Below are 15,659 nucleotides of genomic sequence, written 5' to 3' on the forward strand. Positions count from 1 at the left end.
AGGACGACGAAGCAGAAAAATAGATGTAGCTTGGATCCTTGATGACGTCTTAGGTAGATCTATCAGCTCTGCATTGCCTACCTCCAGTCTTGTTATTCCACGAGAAAAAATAAAACCCCTAACTGTTTCTTTCACTATTTATTAAGTTTTCTGTTACTTCCAGCCTCACATTCACAGCCAAATATGTAAAGTAATTGTTGGGACTTTGCATTTTACCTTTTCGAAGGAAAAAATTAGTGTTTATAGATCTTCATAATTACTAATCTTAATTACAAAATTTAGGCTAGTGTGTACAAAACTCTCATTTTGAGGAAGCTTGGTTGTGAAGATTTTGAATAATTTGTAAAATTTTCATTTTATTGTTCATGGCATGAAGAAGAGCATAAGACTCCAAGAGTCTCAGTTTTTTATTGCTTAGAGAATATTTTAAATTTTATTCAATGGGTGAAATTTATATGAGGGAAACTATTTCTGTGAGTCACACCTCCTACTAAGTTATAATCAGCAGTAGGATGTGGATACTTCTGGAGAATGCAAATGAGCCTTGAAAAAACGTTTTCCTCATTTGTCCTATAGGCAAAATGTATAGTGGGGTGGGTTGCCCTCGATACCGTTTAGTCTAAATTTGTTTCTAGCAGATTCCTTCTGACTTCACACTTTCACTTGACTGAGAAACACTTTGAAGAGGAGCTTTAAAGTTTAAAGATGGATGGCCATTCACAGAAAATGGATATAAAGTATATAAAATAATTTTTTGTGTGACATAGTATCCGCACATTCTCCATCTGGATTTACCTGATTTAAGTGCAGGGATTAATTTTTGCATTAAGCCGTATGATAAGAGAAAAGCGATATATCTGTGGGATATATCTGTGTTGTCTTATCAGTTAGAATTGCATTCATTTGAGAGTAACTGATCATTTGAAATATAATCCACTTCAAGTAAGGCACTCCGAGTTGCGTACGCCATAAGGTGTCTGGAGGAAGATGGCCCGAGGCTGGAGCATCTGTACCGGTGGTTATCAAGGATTCAGGCTCCTTCGTGCTTTCAGATCTACTGTCATTACTGTAGGGTTTTCATATTCTTGGTAGAAAGACAATTAGTGAACCTCAAGCTTGGCATCTGGACACAGGCAGGAAAAAGAGGCTGGGCAAAAAGCAAGTCACACAGCCACTGAGTCAGAAAATATAGGGAAAATTATAGCTCCTAGGAAGATGCATCAGGTAGACATCTAGTATCTTACTCATCTGAACTGTCTCAAAGGCCATCCTTCACTGCAGAAAGGTCTGAGAAAGAGAAGGTTTTTCCCCCTTTTTTTTCCACTTTAATTTGGGAAAATTGGTAGCTCCCAAAATGTCAGGATTTTGTTATCTTACAGAGGAAGGGAAGGTGGATATTGGGTAAGCAACCAGCATTTTCATTGCATTCGAAGAATATTTCTCAGCTTTTAATATCATATTTGTAGTGTGATATCATAAATGCAAAATCTTGAGGTATCTTAAAATATGACAGTTTAAGAATAGTTATTGCCCGGCTGGGCGTGGCTCAGCAGCTGAGCATCGACCTAGGGTTCAGGAGATCGGGGTTCGATTCCCGGTCAGGGCACATGCCCGGGTTGCGGGCTGTGGCCAATCAATGACTCATCATTGATGTTTCTATCTCTGTCTCTCTCTCTTCCTCTCCCTTCCTCTCTCTGAAATCAATAAAGATATATTTTTTTTAAAAAAGAATAATTATTAATTATTATTGGCCTTAAGGTCCTAAAAGGTAGAATTATTTAGAATTTTGTATCAGTTGTCACTTTGTGTTAAGATAGCTGACTGACATAAATCTCAAAACATATTTTCTTTTTCAGAAATATATCTTTATTGATTTCAGAGAGAGGAGTGGAGAGGGAGAGAGAGATAAAAACATCAATGATGAGAGAGTCATTGATCAGTTGCCTCCTGCATGCCCCTGACTGAGGATCGAGCCCGCAACCCGGGCATGTGCCCTGACCGGGAATCGAATCGCAATCTCCTGGATCCTAGATCGATGCTCAACCACTGAGCCACGCCCGGCCGGGCTCAAAACATCTCTTGATAGTCATTGGTATTAAGATAATTGTGGGCAAAAAAGTTATAATTTCCTTCTATAGTGATAATGATACATGAGTGTGAAATTCTGAGAAGTCAGACAGGGACAATATTATGTAATGTGCTTTATTTTTAGTTTAAATTTTCATTTATACATTTTGAGCTATTTGTTGTCCTAAAAAATTTAATGACGTATGTGAATAATATCCAAGATCAAATATTTATTTTAAAATGAATAAAATTGGCTCAATTTCAGCATTTCTACTTTCCCATTCTCATTCAGGATATTGACAGAAATGCCCTGTAATCAAGGGTTTATTCTTCAATGGATTTAGGCATGCTACCTTGAAGCTGTTTATGCACATCAAGAGGATAATGGATCTTTTCTGGTTAAATTTTTTTCCATTAAAATAGGATAAGGCAAGTGTTCTTGCCACATTTCAGAGGGACAGTAAAGAGATAAATGAAATAATGGATGTGAAGTGCATTATTTTTGCTCTGAAAGAGGTGTTATATAAGTTCTACTAATAGTATTATTATGTGCAAACAAGATGATGGGGGAACATTTCCAAAAGTGAGTATCTTAACTGGGAATTTTGAGTGTGGTCTTCAATGTGAGTTTTTTTCTTTTTTAAAAAGGATAGCAATATAGTAACACATTCTTATATTCTTATACCGAAAGAGCAAAGGTGAACCTCATTGTGAGGGGGAGAGAAAGTATAGAAAGAGTTTTGAAAAGAGAGAGGTGATTTATTGAATAATACCCAGATATAAAAAGTCCTTTGGGTCTCTTAAGTGGTTATGGAAATGGGGAAACTCTGATTAAAATGTGAACTCTGATTAAAACCTAGAATGGAACTTGCAATGACTATATCTTGAAAAGAATGAATTGCTGCTTGACTCAGAGAAATCGTCAAAAAAGGTTTTTGAAATGTCTTCAATAAAGGCTTTGCCATCCCCTTGGCTACAGATTTTTATTCCTTGAAAGATAATTTGAGATGGGGAGTCACTCCTTATTTCCACCTGAACTGCAGGATTTCTTTGTGTTAAGTTAGCGTAAAAACGAGTCCCATTAAATAGTGGTAAGAACCCTTGACTTGGAGCCAGGTCTCAGGTTAGCCACTAATTATGTGTGTAACTGAGAAAATTATTCAGTTGCTTTGTGTAAAGAAACATTCTTTAAGCTATCTCCTCCTCTTCAGGCATTCTAGACATAAGGGGCTTAAGTTGACCAGTTGTGATCATCTCTGGGGGAAGAATACTGGTTCTTTTATATCAGTCTTATGGTGATAGGTGGTCAGCCATGAGACTGGCACATGGGAGCTTGTCTGGGCGTGGGTCTGAGGAGGGAAACTTTGCTTTTCTCTCTGCCTTGTTCTCTTGGGGGATATGTTGAGGATACATGCTTAGGTGTGGGCTTATCGGTGGTTTATGCTAAAGAGATAGTAACTAAAATGGAACAAAGTTGGCCAGTTAAGGAAAGAAGGCATGTCATTCTTTGTAAACCAGATTATCCAGATTATTTTATCAATCTCTCTCTCTCTTTTTTTTTTTTTTTTAAATTATCCAAGTCTTTAGGAAGTCTTGTTTAATTGTCCTAGCTGTTTTTTGAAAATTAAGGGGAAGGTCAAATGTTGGCAAGAGATGTAGGTGGGTAGAGTGCCCCCCCAACACCAACTAGTGTGTGGTAATAGCAGTAGGAGCAATAACTAGAGTGTAGGGAATTCCTAAGAGAAGATATGGAGGAGATTATGATGGGACATGAGGAGGAGTGGCTGCCAGATACCCCGAGATTTCCAGCTGTCGTTTCCCAAATGGAGGCTTTTCATTCACCCCATACCTTAGAAGGCCAGGGTTCCCTTTTGTTGAAGAAGATGGCAAACTCCCAGAAGCGTTGCCGTTTCCTCATCTGGTACAGGAGGGCATGAGACCATCTCATCATTTCACAGCCCCCCCCCCCAAAACTCCCTTGTTTTGAAAGCTTTTGCCTATTGAACTATTTCTATAATCTTGTCTTTAAAAAGTAAGCAGAAGCATATAAAGCAGCCAATTAGAGCTTCCAGTTTACATGAGAAAACTAGTGTGGCCATTCTGAGAAGTTATAATTCAGCTTCAAGCAAACAAATTTGATGTTTTTGCTCATTCAAGAATGCAATAAATATTTACAAACTTATCAGACTGAAAATTTACAGTTTGATATGCCACCTAAAGCAATGGTCCCTGTTGTAGCCTTTTTCCTCTCTGATTCCTGCTTCCTAAAGGCATTATCTTCAAATACTTGACCGTTTCTTCATGTTTCCCTCCCTTTTGTGGAAACAAGATGCTTGTGCTGATATTTGTTGATTTTTAGTTTTATTCTTTATATAATTATTTCATGCTATGGGTGATGACACACACACATTCACCTACTTTGCTTCCTTAATTTAATTGTTAGGTTGCTATGACTGTAATGATCTCACAGCTGAATCCTTTGGTGTACTATGATTACATTTCTTTTCCTTTAAAAAAATTTTTTTTTACTTATTGATTGATTTTAGAGAGAGAAAGAAGAAGGGAGAGAAAGAGAAACACTGATTTATTGTACTACTTACTTATGCACTTGTTGGTTGATTCTTGTGTGTGCTCTGACCGGGGATTGAACTTGAAAACTTGGTGTATTGGGACAAAGTTCTAACCAAATCAGCGACATTGCCAGGGCTACATTTGTTTTCTTATAAATGTTTTTATTTTCCTCATATTACATAACTCTTTCAATCATTTTATTTTGCTCAGTTTTTAAAGTATCTTTCACTATTTTATTAAACTATTCGTCTGAATTGTATAGTTCTTCCTAATATATTTAGTTTAATCTGACAATCTATACTTTTATCTTTTTATTGGGCATGTGCATCCTCAAGCTGTCCATATGTTTGCTCTCTATTGTAATTTTGGAATTTTCTTTTTCCATTTAAATTAGTTAGGGTAATCTTAGGCTAAAATGACAAGTAGTGTCAAAATCTGTAATGGTTCAAACACAACAGAAATATATTTCTTGCTCATGTAACATGACTGAGCTGTTCCAGGTAAGTTTGGAGTGGAGGTGGGGACCAGCTCTGATCTGCTGTTTCAGGTGAGTGGGATGGAGTGCTGTTCTGCTTCCTGCAGTGACTCAGGGACCCTGGTTAGAGGCACTACTATTTTCAGTACATGTTCCAGAGCTTCATGGTCAATGCCAGCCAGAGCTTGGAGGTAGTCCTGAGAGTAGCTTACATCTTTCCCACTTACATATCTTTGTCTAGAACTCAGTCTTGGGCCCAAACCCAATTATAAGAGAGGTTGAGATAATGCTGTCTAGCTGTGTGTCCTGAGAAGAGGAAATGGGTTTCAGTACACAGCTAATGGTATCTGCAGTCCAATTATTCTGCAGATTTCTTTACCTCTTTCCTGTGTTAGATCCCTTGTTTCTTGATTTCCATAGTCCGTTCCTTCCTTCCTTCCTTCCTTCCTTCCTTCCTTCCTTCCTTCCTTCCTTCCTTCCTTCCTTCCTTCCTTCCTTCCTTCCTCCTTCCTTTTTTCTTTCTGAGAAGCATATTTTATTTACAAATCACCCTCCACCTCCCATACAACCACCACCACCACCAACATAACTGAGTAATCTAGGCTGCCCATTGCTGGTTGGGTTCCAAGTGGAACGTGTTCCTGGGTTTCTTGTGTCTGGTTTCTTGTGTAGATTCATGGTTCCTGGGCAGAGCCCGTGGTGGATCAGTACATGGAAGGGCTTTGATCCTCTGCAGAGGTTAGCTTTGAGCTGATCCTTGGGAAGCTGGGTGAGGTGGTGATGGAGCTACTGCTCAAATGACTGGAGCCCACAACTCTCCACAACCTTCAGTGGAAAATAGTGGTGTGTCCACCTATCATCTAATTTTTGGTGAGTTTCATATTGTGCTCTTTCTTGACTTAGTCTCTTGTTTTTTTAATCCTCAATCTAGGATATTTTTTCCATTGCTTTTACAGAGAGAGTAGAAGGGAGAAAGAGAGAGAAACATCGATGTGAGAGAGACACATCGATTGGTTGTCTCCCTTACCTGCGCTGATCGGGAATCGAGCCTGCAACCAAGGATGTGCCCTTGGCTGGAATGGGACCTGGGACCCTTTATTCTGTGGGCCAATGCTCTAACCACTGAGCCAAACTGGCTAGGGCAGTCTCTTGTTTTGATGGATGGATCACATACTCCAATATCATCTTAAGAAATGGTGTGTTGCCCTGGCTGGGTACCTCAGTTGGCTGAAGCACCCTCTGGATGTGCCAGGGTTGCAGGCGTGATCCTCAGTCAAGGCACATGTGGAGGCGACCAGTGAATGCCTAAATAAGTGGAACAACAAATTGATCTCTCTCTCTTTTTTTCTCTCTCTCTCTAAAATCAATCAATAAAAAATATTAAGAAATGGTGTGTTGAAGATAAACCTTTTGAGCTGTTTTATATCTGATAATGTTTTTATTCATTTCTACACCTGATGGATAATTTTTCTGAATGTAGAATTCTTGTTGGATGTTATTTTCCCACAAGTCATTTCCTCCTTTTTAGATTCCATGAAACATTGTTAGTTCTTTCATTTGTTTTTTCTTTTTCTAGAACTTCTATCACTACATTTCAACTAATTTGATATGCTTTTCATTGTAAGATACACCATTATTTTATGTATCACTAAGATAAATGTATTTTCAACTAAACTATGAACAATGTTTTAGTATTACTTAGAATATTAATTATATGGTGATTGAAAGGACATATTTAGTCTTAATTACAGATAACTGGTATCATATATCTCTCTGGTGAATGCATAAAAAAGAACACATGCTGAAATAAATTGAATGAGTTATTCTGAAAGCATATTCACATTCATAATTTATCTCTTCTGAATCCCTGTTGAACTCCAAATCATTAATGTCTGGGTTCATCCGTGCATGATCCCTCCGTGTGCCAGGAATGGTGCTGATTGAAAAGATACTTAGCAGTCATGGGGAGTGAACACGCATTGTGATTCACACAACAGAAATGTTGTTAAAAATGCTTGATTCTTTACTGCTCCTATCCGTTCCTCACAAGGACATTCTTTCTACATGTTAAAAGTTTCCCATTATCGTCTCTTGGGTTTTCTTCCAATCAAACTAATACTCTGCAAGTTTGCATGAACATGCAGGTCATGACAGCCAGCTCATTATTGCTAACTCTCTGAGAACAGCTGTAAGACACTATCGATGATAAGATGTATCTGACTTCAGAGCTATAATGATGTGGAAAATGTGCATGATATTTAGATGTTGAACCATCTGGACGAACCCTCTAAAAATTCTTTATCTTTTCAAATCCAGTTTTCACATCTTACGTATTTTTATACATTTTATTTTAGCATAGATAGGATAGAGAATAGTTTAACTCTTCTACTGTGTGCCTTAACTGTAAAGTAAAAAACAGTTTGAATTTTCTCAAGATGAAATGGTATCCTTGGGGATCCTTTATTTTAGAAGCAGCACATAGACCAGAAGACTCACCTGAGCTGAGAGGTGATCCAAACATAGGAAATACCACATTTATGACTCAGGTACTTTTTTTGCAGGTGCATCAAGGGAAACACTTTTCCAGCTGTTCCTCTGTATAGATTTGTAATCATAGTGTACATGTTATTCTATAACTATCTATTTACCCAAAATTGAGTGAAAAATATAGACTTCTAGCATCTTCATAAATGGCTGCATAGTATTCTATTGAATGAACATACTATGCTTTATTTAATTCTTACTCCAATGTTGAACATTAAATTGCTTCCAGTTTAATTTTCACGATTAAACAATGCCTTGATAAACATCCTAATATACCTGTTTGTCATTTCCTGTGTTAAGGGCTATACACATTTTAAAGACATTTTGCCACCAAATTGCCTTTCAGAAAGGTTATACCAGTTTATACTCTCACTAGCTATCCGTCAGAATGATCATTTTCCCACGTCTCTCTAATTCTGGGTTCAGCAGTCTTTTGTTAATGTGAGGAGAGTAAAATGATCTCTTTGCTGTTTTCAATATGTTTCGATTACTAGGGAGCCTGAAAAACTCCCCAGTGGCTGCCCAAGTGGGCTGAACAGGACAGCTGGAGGGGCTCTTTGGTTGGTGTTAGGAGAAGGCATCTGGCGGGGAATGAGTAGTTACTGCTTTGGATTCCTGGAAGGTCTAGGGAACTCTGTAGTTTAAACTCTTTAACTTTCACAGAGATCCTTTTTTATTGCCATTCCTAAGTGGCTGGATTCCTTCCAGCTACCACAGCTTTTGTTACTTTGACTTCGGTATCTGTGGTAATACAGAGCTGTAACCTCCAGACTGCAGGGTCCTCGACAGTCCTGGGTGGCCTCGGCAATAGGTAGGGGAGATGAAGGTGGGGTTTTGAGTCAGTGGAGAGTAAAGGGGTGGTGGTCCAGTGAGCAGGTGGAAGAGCACAAACATTTGAAGGCAGACAGTATTAGGCAGTGAGGGAACAATCTAATTCTAGATAATTGTCCACATAGAAAGGGGGCTGTGTTTGAAAAGTGGGCTGAGGTCACATTGAACTTTGAGTGTGCCTTGAATGTGAGCTTCAGGGCAGTGGAGGACCTCCGAGATTGTTGGAGTCCTGGTATGGTGAGACCTGACAAATGTTGTGTTTTAGTAAAGCTAATAGCACTGGATGACATTGGAAATAGATGCAGGTGGTACAGAAGGTTGTATTCCTGGTTTTTGCATGCATCCTGCAGTTTATAAAGGTTAGGAGCTTCTTGGTCGTGATTTATGTTTAGAGGGACACAGGTGAATGCTTCCAGTACAGGCCTGTTATTATTCTCTGGAACAGAAATGAAAAGTGGCTCATTTTTTCACAGACAGGTAAGGCCTTTAAAATATGTATAGTTTGTAAAAGATAGTGAAGTTGTTTTTGAGCACGTCATGTGGTATGTGGGCATATTAAAATGCAGAATGATTTCAGAAACTGCACCAAAGACACCTGATAGACTTGCTGTAAGGTCATCAGTGGCTAACTGGCAGCAAATGAGTAACTTCAAGTGGGAAATGCACTCATTAAGCCACTTGAACTAGCAAAGTTTTATGTTATATTTTTATTTTATTTGTTTATGGACACATTTTTCATACCTGAAATACTAGAGTAAATGAGATCTAAACACTGACTTCATTTGATTGGGAAATTATCTTAAGCACATGATACAGGATATTTAAAAAGGCGTTCCCATTAATATCTTGGAATTGGGTGGTTTATGATTATTTTCTTACTGAAATTTAAATTGTATTTCCTGAAATAGCCTTTATTATACTTTTGATATAATCTCCCTTGGCTTGGCAGTCAGTGACTGAATAAGTAATTTCATCCTTGGTATTACTGCCCAACAAACAATGATTTTCAGAGATGGTCATAACACTCATTAATGATCACTTTTTAGAGGTAGGATGGCAACTATCTTCTAATAAATCATGCCTTGTGCTTAGCTGATTTTTGAATAGTTACTGCTGTGGATCTTTTGGGTGCTCATAAAACGCAGTCAAATTTGTAGCCGAAGAATTCAATTTTTATTTTTCCAGTAACTGTAGCCAAGGGCTGTACTCTCTTTCAACCTAGATAAGTCATAGTGACGTTCCCAGGCCAAAAGAAGGAGGTTGGATGAAAGCTGGTGGGTGGTGAGAGAGATGCAGTGGATGGCTTTCTTTTCAAATGCAGTTAGAGGGCTCCTCCAAGGTGGATTGTTTATAAATTATATGGAGCATTCCAGTTCTCCTGGGTCCAGACTTTCTACTGTAGCAAAGGTAGTTTTTACTATTTATTTCAACCTTGATACTGTTAAAAAACATATTTTTTTTCTCTTTGGGGGAAAGGCAACTAATATTTTTTGAGCACTTACCATGTGCCAAGCACCTTACCGAAGGTTTTCAAATGCTGTGTCACTTAATTCTTACTATAACCTTGCAATAGAGGCATTATACTTATATGGGAGATGAAAATAATAAGTCTCAGCTAGATTAAGTAATATGGTTAAGTCTATACAACACAAGGTAATTTTTTTCCTTTTTACCAATCCAAGTTCTATACTTCATTCCTGTTTAAGATTTAATACGTTAACATTTAAAAAATACATATTGAGAACTTTATTATGTTTCAGTTGCATAAATCACCTCATTTAATGTTCACCAAAAAAGAGAAATAGGTATATTTATTTTCATTTAAAGATGAGGCAACCCAGAAGTTCAGAGTCTGAGTAATTTATTCAGTATCACACAGAGCTGGGATTTAAACCTAGGTCCACTTGACTTCGAAGCCTGAGCTCTCACTATTACATTACCTTGTAAGTCTTTGTCTTTAAGGGTTATGCTTTAAAATTATTATTTTTTACAATTTTTTTTTTTTGCTTAAGTGTATATCTTTTCATGTAAATGCAACAGGAGCCAATGGGGAGGGCCTACTGCATGCCTTTAGCACTCTTCTAAATGCTTTGTCTACAACAGCGCTTCTCAATCAAAACACTGTTGGACACAGACGATAATTTAGTGAAAGCCTGGGGTGAGGGTGGTGTAGAGGAGGTCAATGGGGGAGAAAAGGGGACATCTGTAATACTAAAGATAAATTAAAAAACTAAAAAGAAACAAACAACCACTAAGAAAACAAAAAACACTGTTCACATTTGTTGTTGGGCAAGGTGTCTGTCCTGCACATTATAGGATGTTTAGCGGCATCCCTGTTCTCTTCCAATAGCACTCCTCCCCCTCTTCCCAGCTGTGACAAACAAAAATGCCTCCAGACATTGCCAAATACCTATTGGTGGGGAGGAAATCACCTGAGGCCTGTAGTATCTCATCCTATCCTCAGAGCATCCTGTGGGGCTTACATCGTTTTGATCTCAGTCTCACACAGGAGGAAGTACTTGCTCAGGGTCACATTATTGGGCAGTGATATCTTTGAGACTCAAATTCAAGGAATTGCATTTAACTTTGGACTAATTTTCACTTTATTTCATGGACTGTGCCTTCAAACTTAGCTTGAGGGTTCTGAAAGGCTTGGGCTATGTCGGATTCTTCTTTCTCTTTTGCTCCCAAGGGCATGGGAAAAAAGTATTTAATATTACAGTGCTCTGGCAGATGTTCATGAAGCAAATGACCCATTTTATGCGGGTCATATTTAAATAAGAATTCTTTGAATAAAATTGAGCTTAGTTCAGTCATTAAGAACCCAGGGTTTGGAATCAGACATGTCCCAGGTTTAAATCTCAGCCCTGCCATTTATTAGTTCTAAGATCCCGGAAAAAATGTTTCGACCTCTTTTAGCACAGGTTTTCTCATCTGTTTGGGACTAATAATTCCTCCTATAGAAATTGTGAGGAATAAATGCCACCTAGCCCAGTACATGAAACAAGGTTAAAAAATTCAGTAAATGGTAGCTACTAGTAATACACATAATCATTAATACTTATAATAATGAAATGGCCTAGATTTTCACTTTATAACCAGAGATCATTACATATACTTAAATTTCAATCAAGTTAAAATGTTTTCTTTTATCTACCTGGGATCACCTGAAAGCTGCTGTTGCATTCACATTAAATTAAAAATTATATTAAAAAACATACAGAAAAGAAATGAGAAAAGTAGGGGGGAAATGTAAACCTGAATAAGCAGAAACACGAAACCATTGCATGGGCTAAAATAGTATACTGAATTATTTAGTTTTTGATGAAGAATTATATTTAGCTCATTTGATCTTAATAAAGAATTATTAACCCTCTTGGGGGCTCAAAGGCGAGCCTTGTTTTGGCCTCAAGAACAGCTGAGCTGACTCATCCCTGATCCCAGCCCTCGGCCTTCTGCTGGCTTGGCATCCTCGCTTCCGTCCCCAACGTCTGACCTTTTATGGCGTTTCCTCTGACTCATTTTTGGGTTCTGCTCCTGGCTTTCAGCTTCCGCTCTGAGAATTCCTTTTCGCAGTTGCTGGGTCCTCTTTGAGGTTAGTTACTGACTTGATTTAATTTCCCTGCGGGACGCCGTCCTCGGGTGGCGACCCTCCACGCCCGCCACACTGAGTTGGTGGCTGCTGCCCTTGGCCCTGAGCGGAGACTTCGACAGATTCCTTCCAAACATAACGGGCCTTCAGCGCTTAGGTTTAACGATAGGTTGGTAACATTGAAGTCCCCAGACAGTAAAATGTCATGATGCAAATTCATTGTTTTTAGACTCTCGAGGGCCTATTTTTGTATTTGAAATGCATCTCAAGTGTTTTTTCATCTTTACACGTTGGAAATGTTAATATTTGTAGAGAACACTTAAGGTACATAGATAACGCTGTTTTTGGTTCCAGGACGTGCATGGCTATTGTGGAGGGACCGAGGGGATGCATATCTCAGCTTCCTGTACAAAATTATGTACAGTGGCAGGCTGGTTGGGAAGCTCTATTCTAAAGTCTCCCAGGAAACACAGGTGATAGTACTGGGGTGGGATGGGTGTGTGAGGAAAATGTAAACCCTTAACTAGCTATTCTCTAGCCTCTTCGTTTTCTATTTGATTAGCACATGTTTTCTAAAAGGCGCAGTCCACCCTGGAGAGTCTGCGCCAGGAGTAGAAAGACTTAAGAATGGGATCAGGACGCTGACGTTTCTGTAGGGGGCTGGTGATGAAACAGAGAAACCTGTTTTAAGACACAGTGGGACCTGTTAGAGCTGGAAAGAGACTGGGAACAGGGAGAGAGCCAGGAGGCTCCGGAGGGAACCCCAGAATGAGGTGTTGAGGATTTGGAGTATCGGCTACCACATTGAAAATGAATGAATCACTTGTTCTACATTCATACAGAAAAGACTTGAGTCTTAGAAATAGATTTACCACCCTGGCAAACAAATCTATATTTACACCTTAATTATGTCAGGCCATAATAATTATCATTTCTATGTGAGGGGTGTGGGGAGAGAGAGGTCAATAATAGTATTCAGGTTACTATTTTAATTAGTTCTTTTAACTATTATTTAATTATTTAAACTATTTTCATTCATTTTAGTGACTGTAGAAAAAGGTGCAATTTGGGGTGGGGAGATGGTGGTTGAGTGTTGAACACCCCAAATGCGAGGTTTTTGTGCAACATAAAATGACAAGTATCTGGAAAGTACTTGGAGAGTGGTTCTGGAATGCTCCAGAAGGAGCCACGTCAGAGCAGCCAGGCTTTAGAAGTGAACGATGTGGAGAGCCATATGTTTTTGTTTGGGAGTGGAGGTCTCATGGAACTCATATGCAAAACTGTGTTAAAAATGAGTGTACCAGTGTGGTATTTTCCTGAGGAGAGGATCCCCTGTACTCTCAAGGAATCACTGCCACTGACAGCGAATTAAGACCTGGAGGTGAAGTTGGCAGGAATTATAATTTTAAAAAAATGGAGAATGAATCGAAGATAATTTCAGGGTAATTTCTTTTTCTTTGGCAGTATTGCAAGAGTATGAAAGGGAATTGGATTGGGAAAATATATGATTAGGAATAATGAATTTGAGTCGGGGTAGAAGTTTGGAAAATAGCGTGTCCAACAGGCAGCAGCGGTTGTGGCCAAGGAAAACAGGTGAGGGATGTGGAATACAGGTTTGTTAGTCTTCAGTGTCACTACGATATTAGAAGCTGCGAGTGTATTTGAGCTCCCAAGCGAAGGTTTAGAATTCAGACAGAACAGTGCAGAAGGCCAAGTTTTGAGCTTGGGCAATACCCAGGGTAGAGAGCCAGGTGAACAGAAGGACTGGGGCACCCGGGCACCCGATGCAAAATTCAGCTGTGAATTGACTAAAGCCTGCTGCTCGCCGAAGCCTCGCTCCAGGCAGCTGCTGGGCTACAGAAACTGCTCAAGAGGCCTGTCCTCCCTCTGTCCCTCTAGTTGGCTAGATTGGTACTAGTATCTGAATATTTGTTGCTCCCTTATCCCCATAAGTAAATTTATGTACAGTACACTATCACATCATATATATGGGTGTGTATAAATATGTATGTATGTGTATGTGTGTGTGTGATGTAAAGAACTCAGGAAAACAAATTTATAAAGATGCAATAAATTGATCAAGGATGAGTTGTAATATATATTCCTATAACCAATATATTGCTTTGTGCACCTTCTACAATGTTTTTAAAACAACTTTATTGAGGTATTGCTTATGTACAATAAATTACACATATTTAAAGTCTACAATTTGGTGGTTTTTGACAAAATTATTTATTGTATGGCTACCATAACAATCAAGTTATTTCTATTATTTTAAAAAGTTTCCACCTGCTGCTTTGCAGTCTACTCTTTCCTCCTCTCCAGTCCTATAGACTGTTACAAATATTGCCAGCTGTAAATACCTACTTACAAAGAGCTTGGTTGTTCTAGGTTGTCAGAAAATGCATGGCTATACTAAAATTATTGCACTTTCCAGAATAAATGTATTCATTCATTCTTCATTAAACACATATTTTTGAGCAAACATATTTTGTGCTTTGAAAGCCAAAATTAAATATCTCATCTCTTCCCTGGCCAGGTACTCAGTTGATTAGAGCATCATTCCGATGCACCAAGGTTACAGTTTTGATCCCCAGGCAGGGCACATATAAGAAACAGCCAATGAATGTATAAAATGAGTGGAACAACAAATTGATTTTTTTTGGTTTGTTTTGTTTTCAAATCTTTCTCTTTCTCCCCTTTCTCTCTCTCTAAAATCAATCAATCAATAAAATTAAAAATATTACACCTCTGCTTTTGTAGGAATTTAAGGAATATCAATTTGGAAGTCATTTATAAGTTGTATTTCAAGTCACTGGAGAAAATGATTATTTATCATATGATCAGTTTAGGGGAAGGAATTGAACACTCATTGTAAATTAAGTAAAAAATGAGTACAATTAAAATTAAAAATCAAACTGAAATTAAATGTGATATTGTATCGTGGATCGGATCCTAGAACAATAAAACACATCGCTGGGAAAATGGATGGGGTGTATGTTGGAATTCCGTGAGATCTTTGCAAATTTTCTGTAAATCTGAATTTATTCTAAAATAAAAAGTTTTTTTAAAGGTTCATTGAGATATCAAATGTATAATTAAGAATTCCTGCTCAATTAAATTATAAGCTAAAAATAAAGTGAGAAAAACATTTAATGTGTATGTGACAAAGATCCTTATTAAAGAAAATGTTCTTTCAAGTGAATAATAAAAATTCTATTCCCCTGAGAAAAAAATGGGCCAGGCACATAAAGCTAATCAATAAAATAATTTGTACATATGGCTTATATAAGGAAGGGATCCTATGTCCCTGCCTCATGTTTCCTCATAGGAGGATTTCAGCTAGAGTAACCGTGGCTAATTTCCCCATTTCTGTTCTGAGAGAGGAGAATTTATTTATTTTAAGAATTTGGGAGAAAAAAAATCACATATGCTTGCCTCAGCTTTTTCTTTATTTTCTCTTTTCTTTTGATCCACCTCTGCTGCTTATGTTTCAATTTTAGTAGAATCTTGGGATGTTCCATTGTTATCTAAAGTTAAGTCTTCTTTTCTGATCGGCTTAAACATTAGGAAAGCTAT

General features: G+C 38.1%; 1 protein-coding gene across 4 annotated transcripts in view; it reads left to right on the forward strand.

Moving 5' to 3' along the window:
- Positions 1–15,659, forward strand: part of PDE4B (phosphodiesterase 4B) — a 472,365-nt gene that overhangs the window by 12,134 nt on the left and 444,572 nt on the right. The window lies entirely within an intron of this gene.

The sequence above is a fragment of the Miniopterus schreibersii genome, assembly GCF_964146895.1.
Source record: "Miniopterus schreibersii genome assembly, chromosome: 8".
Classification (NCBI taxonomy): Eukaryota; Metazoa; Chordata; class Mammalia; order Chiroptera; family Miniopteridae; genus Miniopterus; species Miniopterus schreibersii.